Source organism: Martes martes, assembly GCF_963455335.1.
Source record: "Martes martes genome assembly, chromosome: 10".
NCBI classification, from domain to species: Eukaryota; Metazoa; Chordata; class Mammalia; order Carnivora; family Mustelidae; genus Martes; species Martes martes.
In genome coordinates this window covers 91,241,972-91,254,322 of record NC_137898.1, presented here as the reverse complement: position 1 = coordinate 91,254,322, position 12,351 = coordinate 91,241,972, and the positions used below count along the sequence as shown (strand labels likewise).

Genomic DNA, 12,351 nt, shown 5'->3' with positions numbered 1-12,351 from the left:
GCTAATTCTCTCTCTCTCAAATAAATAAAATCCTTTTTAAAAATGAGATAATTATGATGTCCTTACATAAAGGGGATATTTGAATGAAGACAGACACACAGGGAGAACACCAAGGAAAGCCTGGAGACCTACTGCCAGAAGCCATGGCACTAACAGAAGCAAAGAGAACGGCATAGGATATTCCTCATAGGTTCCTTCCCTCAGAAGGAAACAACCCTGCCAACAATTTGATTCTGGACTTGATTTAATGGACTCAACATTTCAACTAAAAGGCAGAATAGGAATAAAAAAGCAAGCCCAACTGTATGCTCTTTTTAAGAAATAAATAAGAGGACACAGGTATGTTAGAAGATTTACCATGCAAACAATTAAGATAGGTAGGCTGAGTTCCCTATTTCTATTATCAGACAGACTTCAAGACAAAAATATTATCAGAGATAGAAGTGTATAACAGTAAGAAATGTGTGTGCACCTAATAACAATGCTTTAAAATATAAGCAGTAAACACTGACAGAGTTAAGGAGAAAGACAATACACAATAATACTTGGAACTTTTAATATCCCTCTCAATAGCTGACAGAACTAGCTCCTACTCTGAAGTCACTAAAGACATAAAAGATCTGAGTGATACCATCAACCACCTTGACCTGATATTTATAGTGCAGAATACATACTCTTTTCAAGTGCAACACAGTATGCTCATCAAGACAGATATGCTGGACCATTAAGACAAATCTTAACAAATTTTAAATGAATGAATGCACACAATGTTCTCTCAAAGGGAAAAAAAAAAAAGAAAATGTTCTTTCACCATACATAAACACATATGATTAGAAATCAATGAGTTATCAAGAAAACCCCAAATATTTGGAAATAAAATATTGAAATAATTCACATGTTGACTGAAGGAATCAACAAAGTAAATTGGAGAGTATTTTTAACTGAGTAATAATTAAAATACATTATTAACATTTGTGGGATGTTGCTAAAGCATTGCTTGGGGTAATATTTATAGTTTTCAATACATGTATTAGAAAAGAATGTCTAAAAATCAGTGGCCTATAATCACACACCTACCACCTCCTACCCATCAGAATGGCTCTTATTAAATAAAATAAAACACAACAAAACACACAAAAAGTAGCAAGTGTTGGTGAGGATGTGGAAGAAAAAAATCCTTGTGCACTGTTGGTGGAAATATTAAGTATAGCCACTGTGAAACACAGTATGGGGGTTCCTAAAACACTTAAAAAATAGAGGGGCATTTGGGTGGCTCAGTTGTTAAGCATCTGCCTTCGGCTCAGGTCATGATCCCAGGGTCCTGGGATGGAGGACTGCATCAGGCTCCCTGGCTTGGCCGGAAGCACTCCCCTTGCTTGTGTGTTCCCTCCTTGGTTGTGTCTCTCTCTGTCAAATAAATAAATAAAATCTTAAAAAAAAAAACAAAACTTAATAGAATATCGTATTATCCAGCAATTCTACTTCTGAGTATATACCCTAAAGAAATGAAAGGAGGCACATGAACATATATTTGTGCACAAATATCCATGGGACCATTATTCACGATAGCCAAAAGGTAGAAGTACTCCAAGTGTCCATCAATGGAAGATAAAGGAAATATGGTATACACACAATGGAATATTATTTAGTCTTAAAAATGAAGGAAATCTGATACACACTACAATATGAACAAATCCTAAGGACAACTATGCTAAATGAAATAAACCAGTCACAAAAGGACATTGTCTAATACCAATATGAGGTTTAGAGAGTAGTCACATTCACAGGAAAAAAAGTAGAAGGGTGGGTGCCAGGGGCTGGGGAAGGGAGGAGAATGGGGGTTACTGTTTAATGGGTACAGAGCTATAGTTTTGCAAGATGATGAGTTCTAGAGATGAATGGCAGTGATGGTTGCATTAAGAGCGTGAATGTATTTTATGCCATTGAACTCTACACTTAAAATAGTTAAGGTAACAAGTCTTTAAAGCTGTATTTCACTATAATTAAAAAAAAAAAATCAATGGCCTAGTGTTCTACTTTAGGAAGCTAGAAAGAGTGCAAAGCAAGCTCAAAATAAACAGAAGGAAATGAAGCACAGACATAGAGTAGGAAACAGACCCAGAACAAATTAAAGCCCAACTGGTCCTTTAAAGAGAATCATTATCTAGGATCCAAAATTGATAAACTTTTAGCTAAAATGATCAAGAAAAGCAAGAGGAGGAAAGAGACGGTAGGAGGCAGCAAAAAGAAAATCTGGAAAAAAGTTATTCTGAAGGACCAGGAAAGTAGAATGTCCCAGAAACCAAGAGTGCAGAGTATTTCAAGGAGTGGTTGTTAGTGTCAGTGCTGCTGATAGGTCACATAAGATATAAACCAGTCTACTCGATTTAGCCACAAGGAATACTGATGACCTTATAACAGCACATAGTAGAGTCAGACTGCAACAAAGAAAAAGAGTATACAGAAATGAGGAAGTGAAAACTGTAAGTAGAGACAATTCAATCTGAAGAAGTCTGTTTCTAAAGATAGAGCAAGGGAGTTAGTTGGAGGGAAATAAGGGCTCAAGGGAGGATACTGGTATTTTTATAGAATGGGAGAAACTAGAGAATGTTTCCTCCCCAGATATATTGTGTTTATTATAGTAAAATATAGAATGTTTTGACAGTGGTTGGAAAGACTTAGAGAAGAAGGAAAAGTTAAAGACAGAGGAAACAGCGATAATAGACAGCACAAGGTCCCTAGATAGGGAGAAACTAGATTCAGTACATGAGTAAAAAAATTAGCCTTAAACAGAAGGAGACCCAGTGATAGGAAAAAAGAGAAAAGGAAAGGTGCAGTTACAGTTAAGTTTACAGGTGGGTGGTGACAAGTAGTGAGAGTTCTTGTCTGATAGCTTTGGCTTTTATGTTATTTCTCTTTGAAACTACAGGTAGAGGAAGACTGCTGAGAAGAGAAAAGATAAAAGTACAATTTTGAGGAAAATGAAACATGAGAAAAATGTAGAGAAAAAACCCCATAATGATGGCTAAGAGGTACTGAAGACCCAAATAAAACTGGGAAATCACAAATTTGTAGTGGCAATAACCTACGGCTTTTTAGTTTTATCTCAATAAACTGCCAAAAAATAATCTATGGCTTTGAACTAGTTTTTTTTTTTTAAAAGAACAATTATCATTAATTAATACTTAATACTTAATACTTATATAGTACTCAATATACACCAAACATTGTTCTAAGTATTTTTACATATTAAATAATTTAATTTTCACACAATCTTGGGATAGGTATCACTTTTGTATCTTCATTTTACCGGTAAGGAAAACGAAGCACAAAGAAGTTAAGGGAACTGGCCCAAAACCACATACAGTAAGTTTAAGAGTCAAGATCTGAACTCAGTGTGTGCTTTTAACACTATGCTGTGCTAGCTCTCAAAGTAAAGCTAAGTAAACCTAACTGAAGGAAGTAGAAAAAACGAGGAAGAAACAATAAAAAACAAAGAGAGGCAGTAATTCCTGTAAATAGAAATAATTCTCATACAGGTATGGTTTGTATAATTTTATAAGGCATGGAAAAGGCATCAAAAATAGAGCAACTGTGCTCATCAAGTAAAAGAAAGCTACAAAAAAGGAAATGAGCAGTGTTGGAAGATCCAAAGCAGAAAGGAGAAGCAAAGAGACAAAAAAAATGGGGGAAACAGAGGTAGTCAAAATGTAAAAAGGAGAAAAAAATAAAAGTAGAAGAAAGAAACTATACAACACCCTCCCTCCCCAGTAAACAACAGCAGTAAGAGAAAAACGAAACAAAGCAAAACAAGTATGCCTGAATCCTGGAAACTTTAACATTTTATTTTTGTTTAGACCAAAGATTTTTCAATTTTATCAGAGAGCACAAATACAATATTTAATAGAGACTAGTACTACATATGTTTGCTTCTGCTTGCTAAAAGTAGGTGAGGATCAGACACTTAGGTTAAGATCTGAATTAAAAGGAAATAATTTAAAAATAATTATCTAAAGTTGTTTCAGAAGTCAGAGGGGTAGAAGTTCTACAAAATCCTGATTTCAGAGATTCATAGTCTTGGGTTATATGCTACCCCCAAGATATCTGTAGTTATGCTGAATGCACCAAAAACAATCGAAACCAAATAAATACCAAATCCCCTCAACATACAGAAATACATACATTTTAACTGCTGTAGGATAGCAATACAGAACTGACATTACAAACTGATCATTTATAAAACATTTTCAAGTGTTTAAAGCTATACCAAAAAATTACTAAAACAGAACACTCAATGTATAAACAAGGATGATTCTGTTCTCCAAGAGTGAGACATTAATAAGTTTCATCCATCAGTTTTCACTATTCTAAGACAGAATTATCAATATGAAATACCATGATGATACAAGTCAAGTGATTTACTCCAAAATCAGTTACGTAAAAATGTGCTAGCTAAGGTCACCCTTGGCACTAATAATATTAGCGAAGAAATTAATGTAATAAGTCAATATGCCCTTCAAGCAGGAGTATAATATAAATCTAACGTATACAATCGTTATTTTAGATTCTATGACTAAGAATCTAGAGATTTCCAGCTCACTGTCTAAAATGGGGTAATGCATTTCCAATATAAAGAACAAGAAAACTAATGTGGCTTTCAGTCCACCAGGGGATAAGTTTCTCCCAATCATTCTTAGGTACACTGAGAACTGTTTCTTTTGTCAATGTGAGGCATTTAAAGTAAAAAAAAAAAAAAGCCCAAAAAGCTCACATGAAAAGTATGCTCAACAGCAGTCTACCAAGTATCAGAACATCATAGGTGGGAAAAAGTACATATACAAATTTAATATATATAATATTTATAAAGATATTAAAAACGATAGCTGGAGGGAGCCGAATTAATTAAGAGCCTCTGAACTGATGAAGTAAAACCCTTTACAACAGTCTTTGACTCTTGATCATTTTCGGTGACAATTTTTATCCTTTATAGGGCTAGGAAGACTTACTAAAAATTTAAGAGAACCACTGTAGGTATAGAGAATATAGCATGTTACTGGTTTTTACAGAACTATCAATAATGTTTTATAATAACAATATATTATTAATCACTCCTGATATTTTATTATGAAAAATCTCAGATGGATCAAAATTTAAAGAATTTTACAGGTGAATATGTGCATAACCATACCTAGATTCTACCGTTAACGTTATTATACTTGTTTTATCACGTATCTATCCATCCACCAATCCATCTTGATTTTTGATGCTTATTTATTCACTTATGCAAAGTTTTATCCATTTATTGAGAGACCATGTAGGGGGCAGGAATGGGGGGTGGGGAGAGGGAGACAGAGAATTCCACACAGACTCTGCATGCGCAAAGCTAGAAGTGGGGCTCAATCGCATGCTCCCGAGATCATGACCTGAGGCGAAATCAACAGTCACCCAGGCGCCCTGATGCTCTATTTAAATGCCTATTAAAATGGTATCTAAATGCAGTTTCTGAAGCAAAGTCTGATATACTAAGGATGTGTAACAGATATGACGGGCACTTGGGGCTCTTGGCATACAATCTTCAGTGTTGCTATAGGACAAACATCAGTCGTGTACTTCCTTTAATTCATGGTCAATGAAATATATTTTACTACCCATTATATTTAGCTATGAGGTATGCCAAAGTAGTATAATGCTAATTCTGAAGACAGACTTGAGTGTGAAAGCTGGATTACAGCTTCCTTACTCGCAAAATAAGATATTAGCAGCCATATCAAAGAGTTAATGTGAAATTTAAATGAAATTTAAATGAAATAAAATGTTTAGTACAATGCTGACTTTCTGAAAGCGTTCAACGAATGTTAGCAATTATTGTTAGTGTATTTTCCCCTTCATTCTATCACAATTGGTTCTACCTGTTATGTGGTTATACATACCTATGCAATTGTTTGTGACATTTCCCCCCTTACTTTATGTGTTCTAATATTAGGAAATCTCTTTTTACTGAGATTGAGGACAGAATAAATGAATGAGTCCAAAGCACAGGCATTCTCCATTTTCCCACTCCACTCCCTGAAGGAAATTGATGTTCACTCTGTTACCCAAAGCAGAGATAGCATACAAAGAGGAAAACATATGGGGCGCATCTTTTGCTTTTTATAGTACCTGGGTGGTAGGTGATTGAGATAAACTGACTAATTGTCCTCTGCCCACTTTAGACAACCACTGCTCCCTCCTAAACTCTCATTTGAACACATAATTATAATTTCTATCAAATTTTGCCCAATCCAAACAAAACATGCTGTTGTCACTGATCCCATGTCCGAAAGCCTTTTATATCCACAGACTGCATATCAGGTTTTTTTGTGGCATACAAGTAGATGGATTCATAAAACTGCCACCTCTCCATACCTCTTTAAAGACTTGATTTTCAAGTATAGCGTGCAAAAGCTTGAAATGTATTTTTCTGCTCACCTTCAAGGATTAGTCTTAATTCTTTCTCTTTGCCAGAGGAATCAGAATCTAATTGCAAAATTTAAAATTACTCCTACATCACTTTAAGGAAGTAACATACTGCTAAGCCTTCTGCAACATATGAGAATATATTAGATACTAAAGGGCCTACTTCATCTTAAAAATTAATTTGGGTGAGGCTTCTTTAACCATACTTTTAAAAATAGTTGTCTTTTGAACTATGTATTGAACCATATATTTGACATATTCAAAAATAAAGAAAACCCCAAAATAATAAATAAAACAAATGAACTGTATCAAATTGGTAGCTTAAATAAACAGAAAAGTATTTCAAGTGACTTCTGAACACCATAAATACTGATTATATACCCTTTATATTTTGCACCAAGATTTTCATTTAAGAGACAAATATAAAATCAGAGAAGTTAAGGAAAAGTCTGCTATGTTAAATTTGAACTGGATATATCACTATAAATTTAGAATTCAACAAATAAGCAAAAAACCATTTTTTAGTTCTTTCCTCTGAAAGGGTCTCAAAGCAATGACACTCCAGCAGCAATGAATATATCCACATCCTGATCTTGGTTTCTATATACCCTTTCTCATCAAACAGAACCAAGACTCCTTAGATAAACAGCCCATTCCAGATCTAGAACAAAGAAAGTAACAAGGTAAGCCTTGGGTATCTTGTGCCTGAAAGCACTCCAAGAATGCTCCAATGGCAATCAGGAGTGTTTAAAAAAAAAAAAAAAGGACACAGGAGCCAGGTTGAAAAGGTTCCTACTATCCAAATCTGGGACAATCTGATCAAAAAGAAAAATGACTGTAACAGTTATTAAAAAAATGAATAAATACATTAAAAACCATGAGTCCAAAGTGTATCCCGCAAAAAAAAAAAAAAAAGAAAGAAAGAAAGAAAGAAATCTCATTTGCAACCACTGGGGTAACTATTTCTCCAATCCTTTCTCTGAATACTGATAATCAAGGGGAAGGAATTAAGCATTTACTGCACATTTGTAGGAGGAACTTTAGTTTACCCCTAGCTAATGAAGGAAATCTTTTTTACATTTTAATCTCCATAAAACTGATTTAATCAAGAGCCACCAAGGAGTGTTAAAATCACTAAGCAAAAGGTGGCCAGAAACAGGATATTTGCTTGGTGTCAAGTATTACCCCAAGATGATGTACAAATCACAAACAGCAAACCACACCCTTATAACAGATTTGGCAGTCACCACTTTAGTGGTCATTTGGCATCACTAATAGTATAGCAATCTGACATTATATACCAGTTTATGAAGCAGTATGAAGTACATAGTATCCCCTATTCTTGCCAAAGGAAGTTTTACCTCTAGCTAATTGAGTTTTTCTTTAGATCTAACTTCCAGTAACAGAAAATTCAAGGGGTTGGGGAGTAAGTTAAATGCCACTAAGAAGAAACAGACTAGTCTAGACTGCGGGAGCATTCTGTAAGACAACTGGTTTGGTCAATTAAGTGTTAGAAAAAAAGGAGATGGGTATTATTCTTTTTAAAAGGGGATTAAAGGCATAATCATCAAATGCAATACATTAATCTTGACTGAATACAGAAAAGGACAAATTTCTCAAGGAGATTTTAGAATAAAGAGGAAATCTGCATACGGATTGTTAATTTAGAAAGGTGTTGATAACGATGATAAGTAGAATGTCCTTTATTTTTAGGAAATGCATGCTCAAATAGTTGAGGGTCCTGATGTATGCAACTTACTTTCAAATGGTCACACACACAGAGACACTGAAAGGGAGAAGTGAGGACGGAACAATAAATGTCACTCACTGAATCTATACAGTGGAGTATTCACTATTTCTTTCTCAATTTCATTAAAACAAATTTTTCATAATAAAGTTGAAAAAGTGTTCCCGTACTAAGAGGCAAAGCAGAAATATACTTACATTGTGATTATATCCGGGTACAATTTTCACTTCTAGCTGTGTTATTTGTCTCATCTATATAAAATTCAAGTAATAGTATCTAAATCATTAGGTTGTTCTGGGGATTAAATAAGATCACATATGTAAAATGCCTGTAGTGCACAAAATAAGTAAATCTGGTTTCCATAATTAATGAATGTTATCTTCCTAAAATACAAGACTACAGGAAAACATTTCTTTCATTATTTTCACATTGCGTGATAAGGAAACTACATTAGGTACAATTAAATATTATTAATCCACTGGCAGTTAATGTGAAGTGATGAGGGAAATGAAGATTTATATAATACTTTTTCTAATCCAATAATTCTAACTGAAAGCCTAGGCAAAAGGAAATCACAAAAATTTTACCAAGCCAAACTATTTGCCATCCTATCAAATTGTTTATGTGCTTATGGTGTTAGTCTGTATCTGAAAAAACCTGTAAGAAAATAAGTGGAAGAGAATTTCTTCCTGACCTCAACAGATATATTTATATGTTGAAAAAAACTTAAGTTTTTCTCTTCATTTCTGTAAGTTCCAATAAAGTACACAATTACTAGTCTTTATTCTAAATTCTGGTTAAGATTCATAGAACTCACAAGGAAGCGATTTCCTTTCATCAGTTCTAATGTACTTGTCATTTCACTTGCAGGTAACCCCTTTTTTTCTGGCTAGGCCAGCAGAAAATGACTAGATGCAGAGTGATCCTCAGGTAGCGAAGAAAAAGAGGTGTTTGTTATTATTTTTTAAGAGTGCCATCCTTTTCTTTCCAGTACCAGAGAAAAAGCAGCAGGGGAGACGGGGGTAGGGGGAGGTGGGGGGAAGGTCTCCGGTTCGACCAGGTGAGAGGAGGTAACACCTCTGCCTTCTTTGGGTTAGGGTGTTGGGCAAATGGGCATGCAAATGATGGGGAGCACCCTGGACGATCGGGGTGATTTCTAACTGGGGGGCCGAAGGCGAGTCTCCTCCTTGAAGGATTAAATGCCACTGAGGGGACCCTATGGGGTGTCTCCCGGAGCGGATTGGGTGACAAGATCAGGCTTTCCTTTCCGTCCAGCGCCAGATGGGGGACGCGTGGTGTCAGCCCCTGGGCGGACGCACCCCGAGGGCACTGGCGGCGAGGAGTGGCTGGTTATTGCCCCCGCTGGGGCCAAGCGGCCCGCTCGCCCCCCTCTCCCCATTACCTGAGGGCGGCGGTGCCGGGGCCCGGAGGCCTGGTGCTCCTCCTCCTCCTCCTCCTCCCCGCCAGGCTGAGGCGGCGAGGTGGCGGCGGCGGCGGCGGCGGCGGCGGCGACAGCCCGGGGGGAGGGGGCGGAGCGCGCGGCTCGCTGCCTCTCTCCTCCCCGGGGAGGCTGAGGGGACCCTATCTCGGGCCGCCGCGCCTAGGCCCGTGGACAGCCTGTGGCTGGGGCATGGCGGCACAACCAGCAGCGTGCCTGGGAGGTGGGAGAGGGCGAAGCGGCGGGAGGGAAGCACCCGCGGCTCTCGGAGGGGCCTGAGGGGAGGAGCGAGGGGGCCCGGAGAGCCGCGCGCTGGCGGCCGTTGGGGGCGGTTGGCCGAAGGTAGGCGGCGGTTTGGGGAGCGCGGCGACGGCTCGCGTTTTCTCGATGGGGCGGGGTGGGGAAGGGGAAGGGGAGTGAGGGGAGGGGAGGGGGAGGTTGGGAGGGAGCCGCCGCCGCGCGCGTGCGGGCCGGCGCCGCGGCCGTTGCCGCTCCGCTCACTCCAGCCTGTTTGGGGGCACTTTGTTTGTGTCCCACAGTGCTCTGCGCGGGCGGCCGGGCTGGGGAAGGGGAGGGAAGGTGGGCGGGGCAGGACGAGCTCGGGGGCGGGGCGCCAGCAGGGTGGGTGGGGTGGGGTGGGGTGGCGAAAACGCGGTTAATGCGCAAGCGCAGAAGAGGCCGCTCCTGGTCCTTGGAGCTTGAACTGTAGGTGGTTAGGTCTCCTTACACACCCGTGGATTTTGATACGGTCTGTGTGCGTTTGTGTATGTGCACACGTGCGGATTTACATTCATATGCGGCAGAAGTACTGCCTAGTTTGGCCTTCCTCTAGCCTCTTCTCAGCCAGCTCCCCACCTATACTGACAGAAGCATTTCTGAGCATGGTTCACGCTTATTGCATTTTTTTCCCCTTTCAACTGAAAACGAAAGAAACTCCTCGTTTCTCAAGTGGTTTCTGTTAGCCGGGACGAAACCGGAACACCCAGCCCCTTTCTCTCAGTGAGGGAGGGGAGCCGGTAGTCCGCCCATTTTTCACACTGGGAAACTGAGGCCTGCGGAGATGTGTGGCCAAACACGTGAGGGGTGCGGTCGCTTTTTTGTAAACAACTGGCCCGCAGCCGGTATCCCCGATTTTGAATCGCCTTTTGAACTGGCATTTTTTTCAATGCCCTAAGATTGTAATAGCATTGCCCTGGGCGATCTGGCAGGAAGTGCGGTCTGAAATGACTGGAGAAATCAACACCCAAATCGATCTCATTCCCCCAAGACGGGGGCACGTATAAATGCCTATTCTTTCCACGACCTCGAATCTCATTTTATTACACCATCACTTTCCTGGGCCTTACCGCGGGGGGAGTGTGTGGAGCACCCCGAAGTGACAGGTACTGTCTCGGGGATTTTAGAGTTCTTGGTCAACTGCAGAATCTCTTAAAATGTTAAAACTCCCAGAGCCCTAAGCCTTTTCCCCACACCTGGCGGGACTGAGACCTGGCAGTGGGAGGGGCGCTCACCGCAGGAGGAAGAACGCCCCAGGTGCGTGGAGGCGACCAAGGTGCAGGCCTGGAGGCCCAGAGCGTCTCAGGGCTGTCTGCTTTGAGTACTTTGTTTTCCCACGCCTTCAGCTTTTAAACCGAAAGTCTTCTCTCCCAAGGACTTTTTGTGCAAGGTGAGTTGACGTCCTGCTTCAAGTGATGTGGGTTTTTTTTTCCCTGAAACACTTGGCAACATCTAACATTAACCCCCTCCCTAATCCCTTTGATGAGCAGCCAAGCATCCTGGCACCCTAATTCTAACAACTGAACTCGACTTTAGAAATAAAGGCAATAAAAACGACATCTAATTTTACAGTCCTATGCAGTTCCAACAAATTCCCAAGTATGTAGAATGTTTAATCCTCACAGCAACTATACTGTATAGGTTTTACTGTTATTCCCACCATGATTTTTATTATTCCCATTTCAGAGATGGGGAGAGTCAGAACGATGTGAATTAGGCCCAGAAAGTTTTGTGGTGAGATTTGCAGAAGGGGAAGAAGAAGAAGGCAGAAGGCTTACCTTAGGAGAGGGATGGTGGTGACAGAGCAAGGCTCTGGAAGGAGCAGGTTTTGAACCCCTGGTTTGGGTGTGTGTTAGACTGTGAGCACGACATTACAACTGGAGAAGAATCAGGGTGGGAATAAAGTAGTCAAACAAGCGGCACCTGGGTGACTCAGTGGGTTAAGCCTCTGCCTTCAGCTCAGGTCATGATCTCAGGGTCCTGGGATCAAACCCCCCCGCATTGGGCTCTCTGCTCAGCAGGGAGCCTGCTTCTCTCTCTCTCTCTCTCTCTCTCTCTCTCTCTCTGCCTGCCTACTTGTGATCTCTCTCTCTCTCAAATGAATAAATAAAATCTTAAAAAAAAAAAAGTAGTCAAACAAACCCCATCTACCTCTCTTAGGGCATTTGGTAAGGTAGTTAATAAAAGACATTAGGTAAATCTTCACTGTTTCTTAAGGGTCCCTGGTAGCTGTTTCGGAGGTGAGACACACACAAAAGTCTTCCCTTGTTATTTGTTCTTCTCGCCTCTCCTTTTCCCTCCCTTTTGGCTTTTCAATTTTACATTTAAAAACTCCATCATCCTCTCACCCCACCTTCACCCCAAGCCTGGAGGTTCAGTTAACCGACAAATGGCCGGCTGTTGGGCCCTAAGGGCCCAGTGCTGGATATTTGGA

The 12,351-nt window shown here is 40.0% G+C and overlaps 1 protein-coding gene across 7 annotated transcripts in view; it reads right to left on the bottom strand.

Moving 5' to 3' along the window:
- The window catches only part of ZBTB44 (zinc finger and BTB domain containing 44), a 60,773-nt gene extending 50,592 nt beyond the window's left edge, over positions 1-10,181 (bottom strand). For 6 of the 7 annotated variants that reach the window (XR_013967572.1, XR_013967573.1, XM_080816840.1 and 3 more), the window contains exon 1: positions 9,606-10,174. The gene's annotated coding sequence lies outside the window, so the exon portion shown is untranslated. Of the gene's footprint in view, positions 1-9,605 lie in introns of all 7 variants that reach the window. The other variant, XM_080816837.1, reaches the window with a different exon arrangement.
- Positions 10,182-12,351: the final 2,170 nt, after the last annotated feature.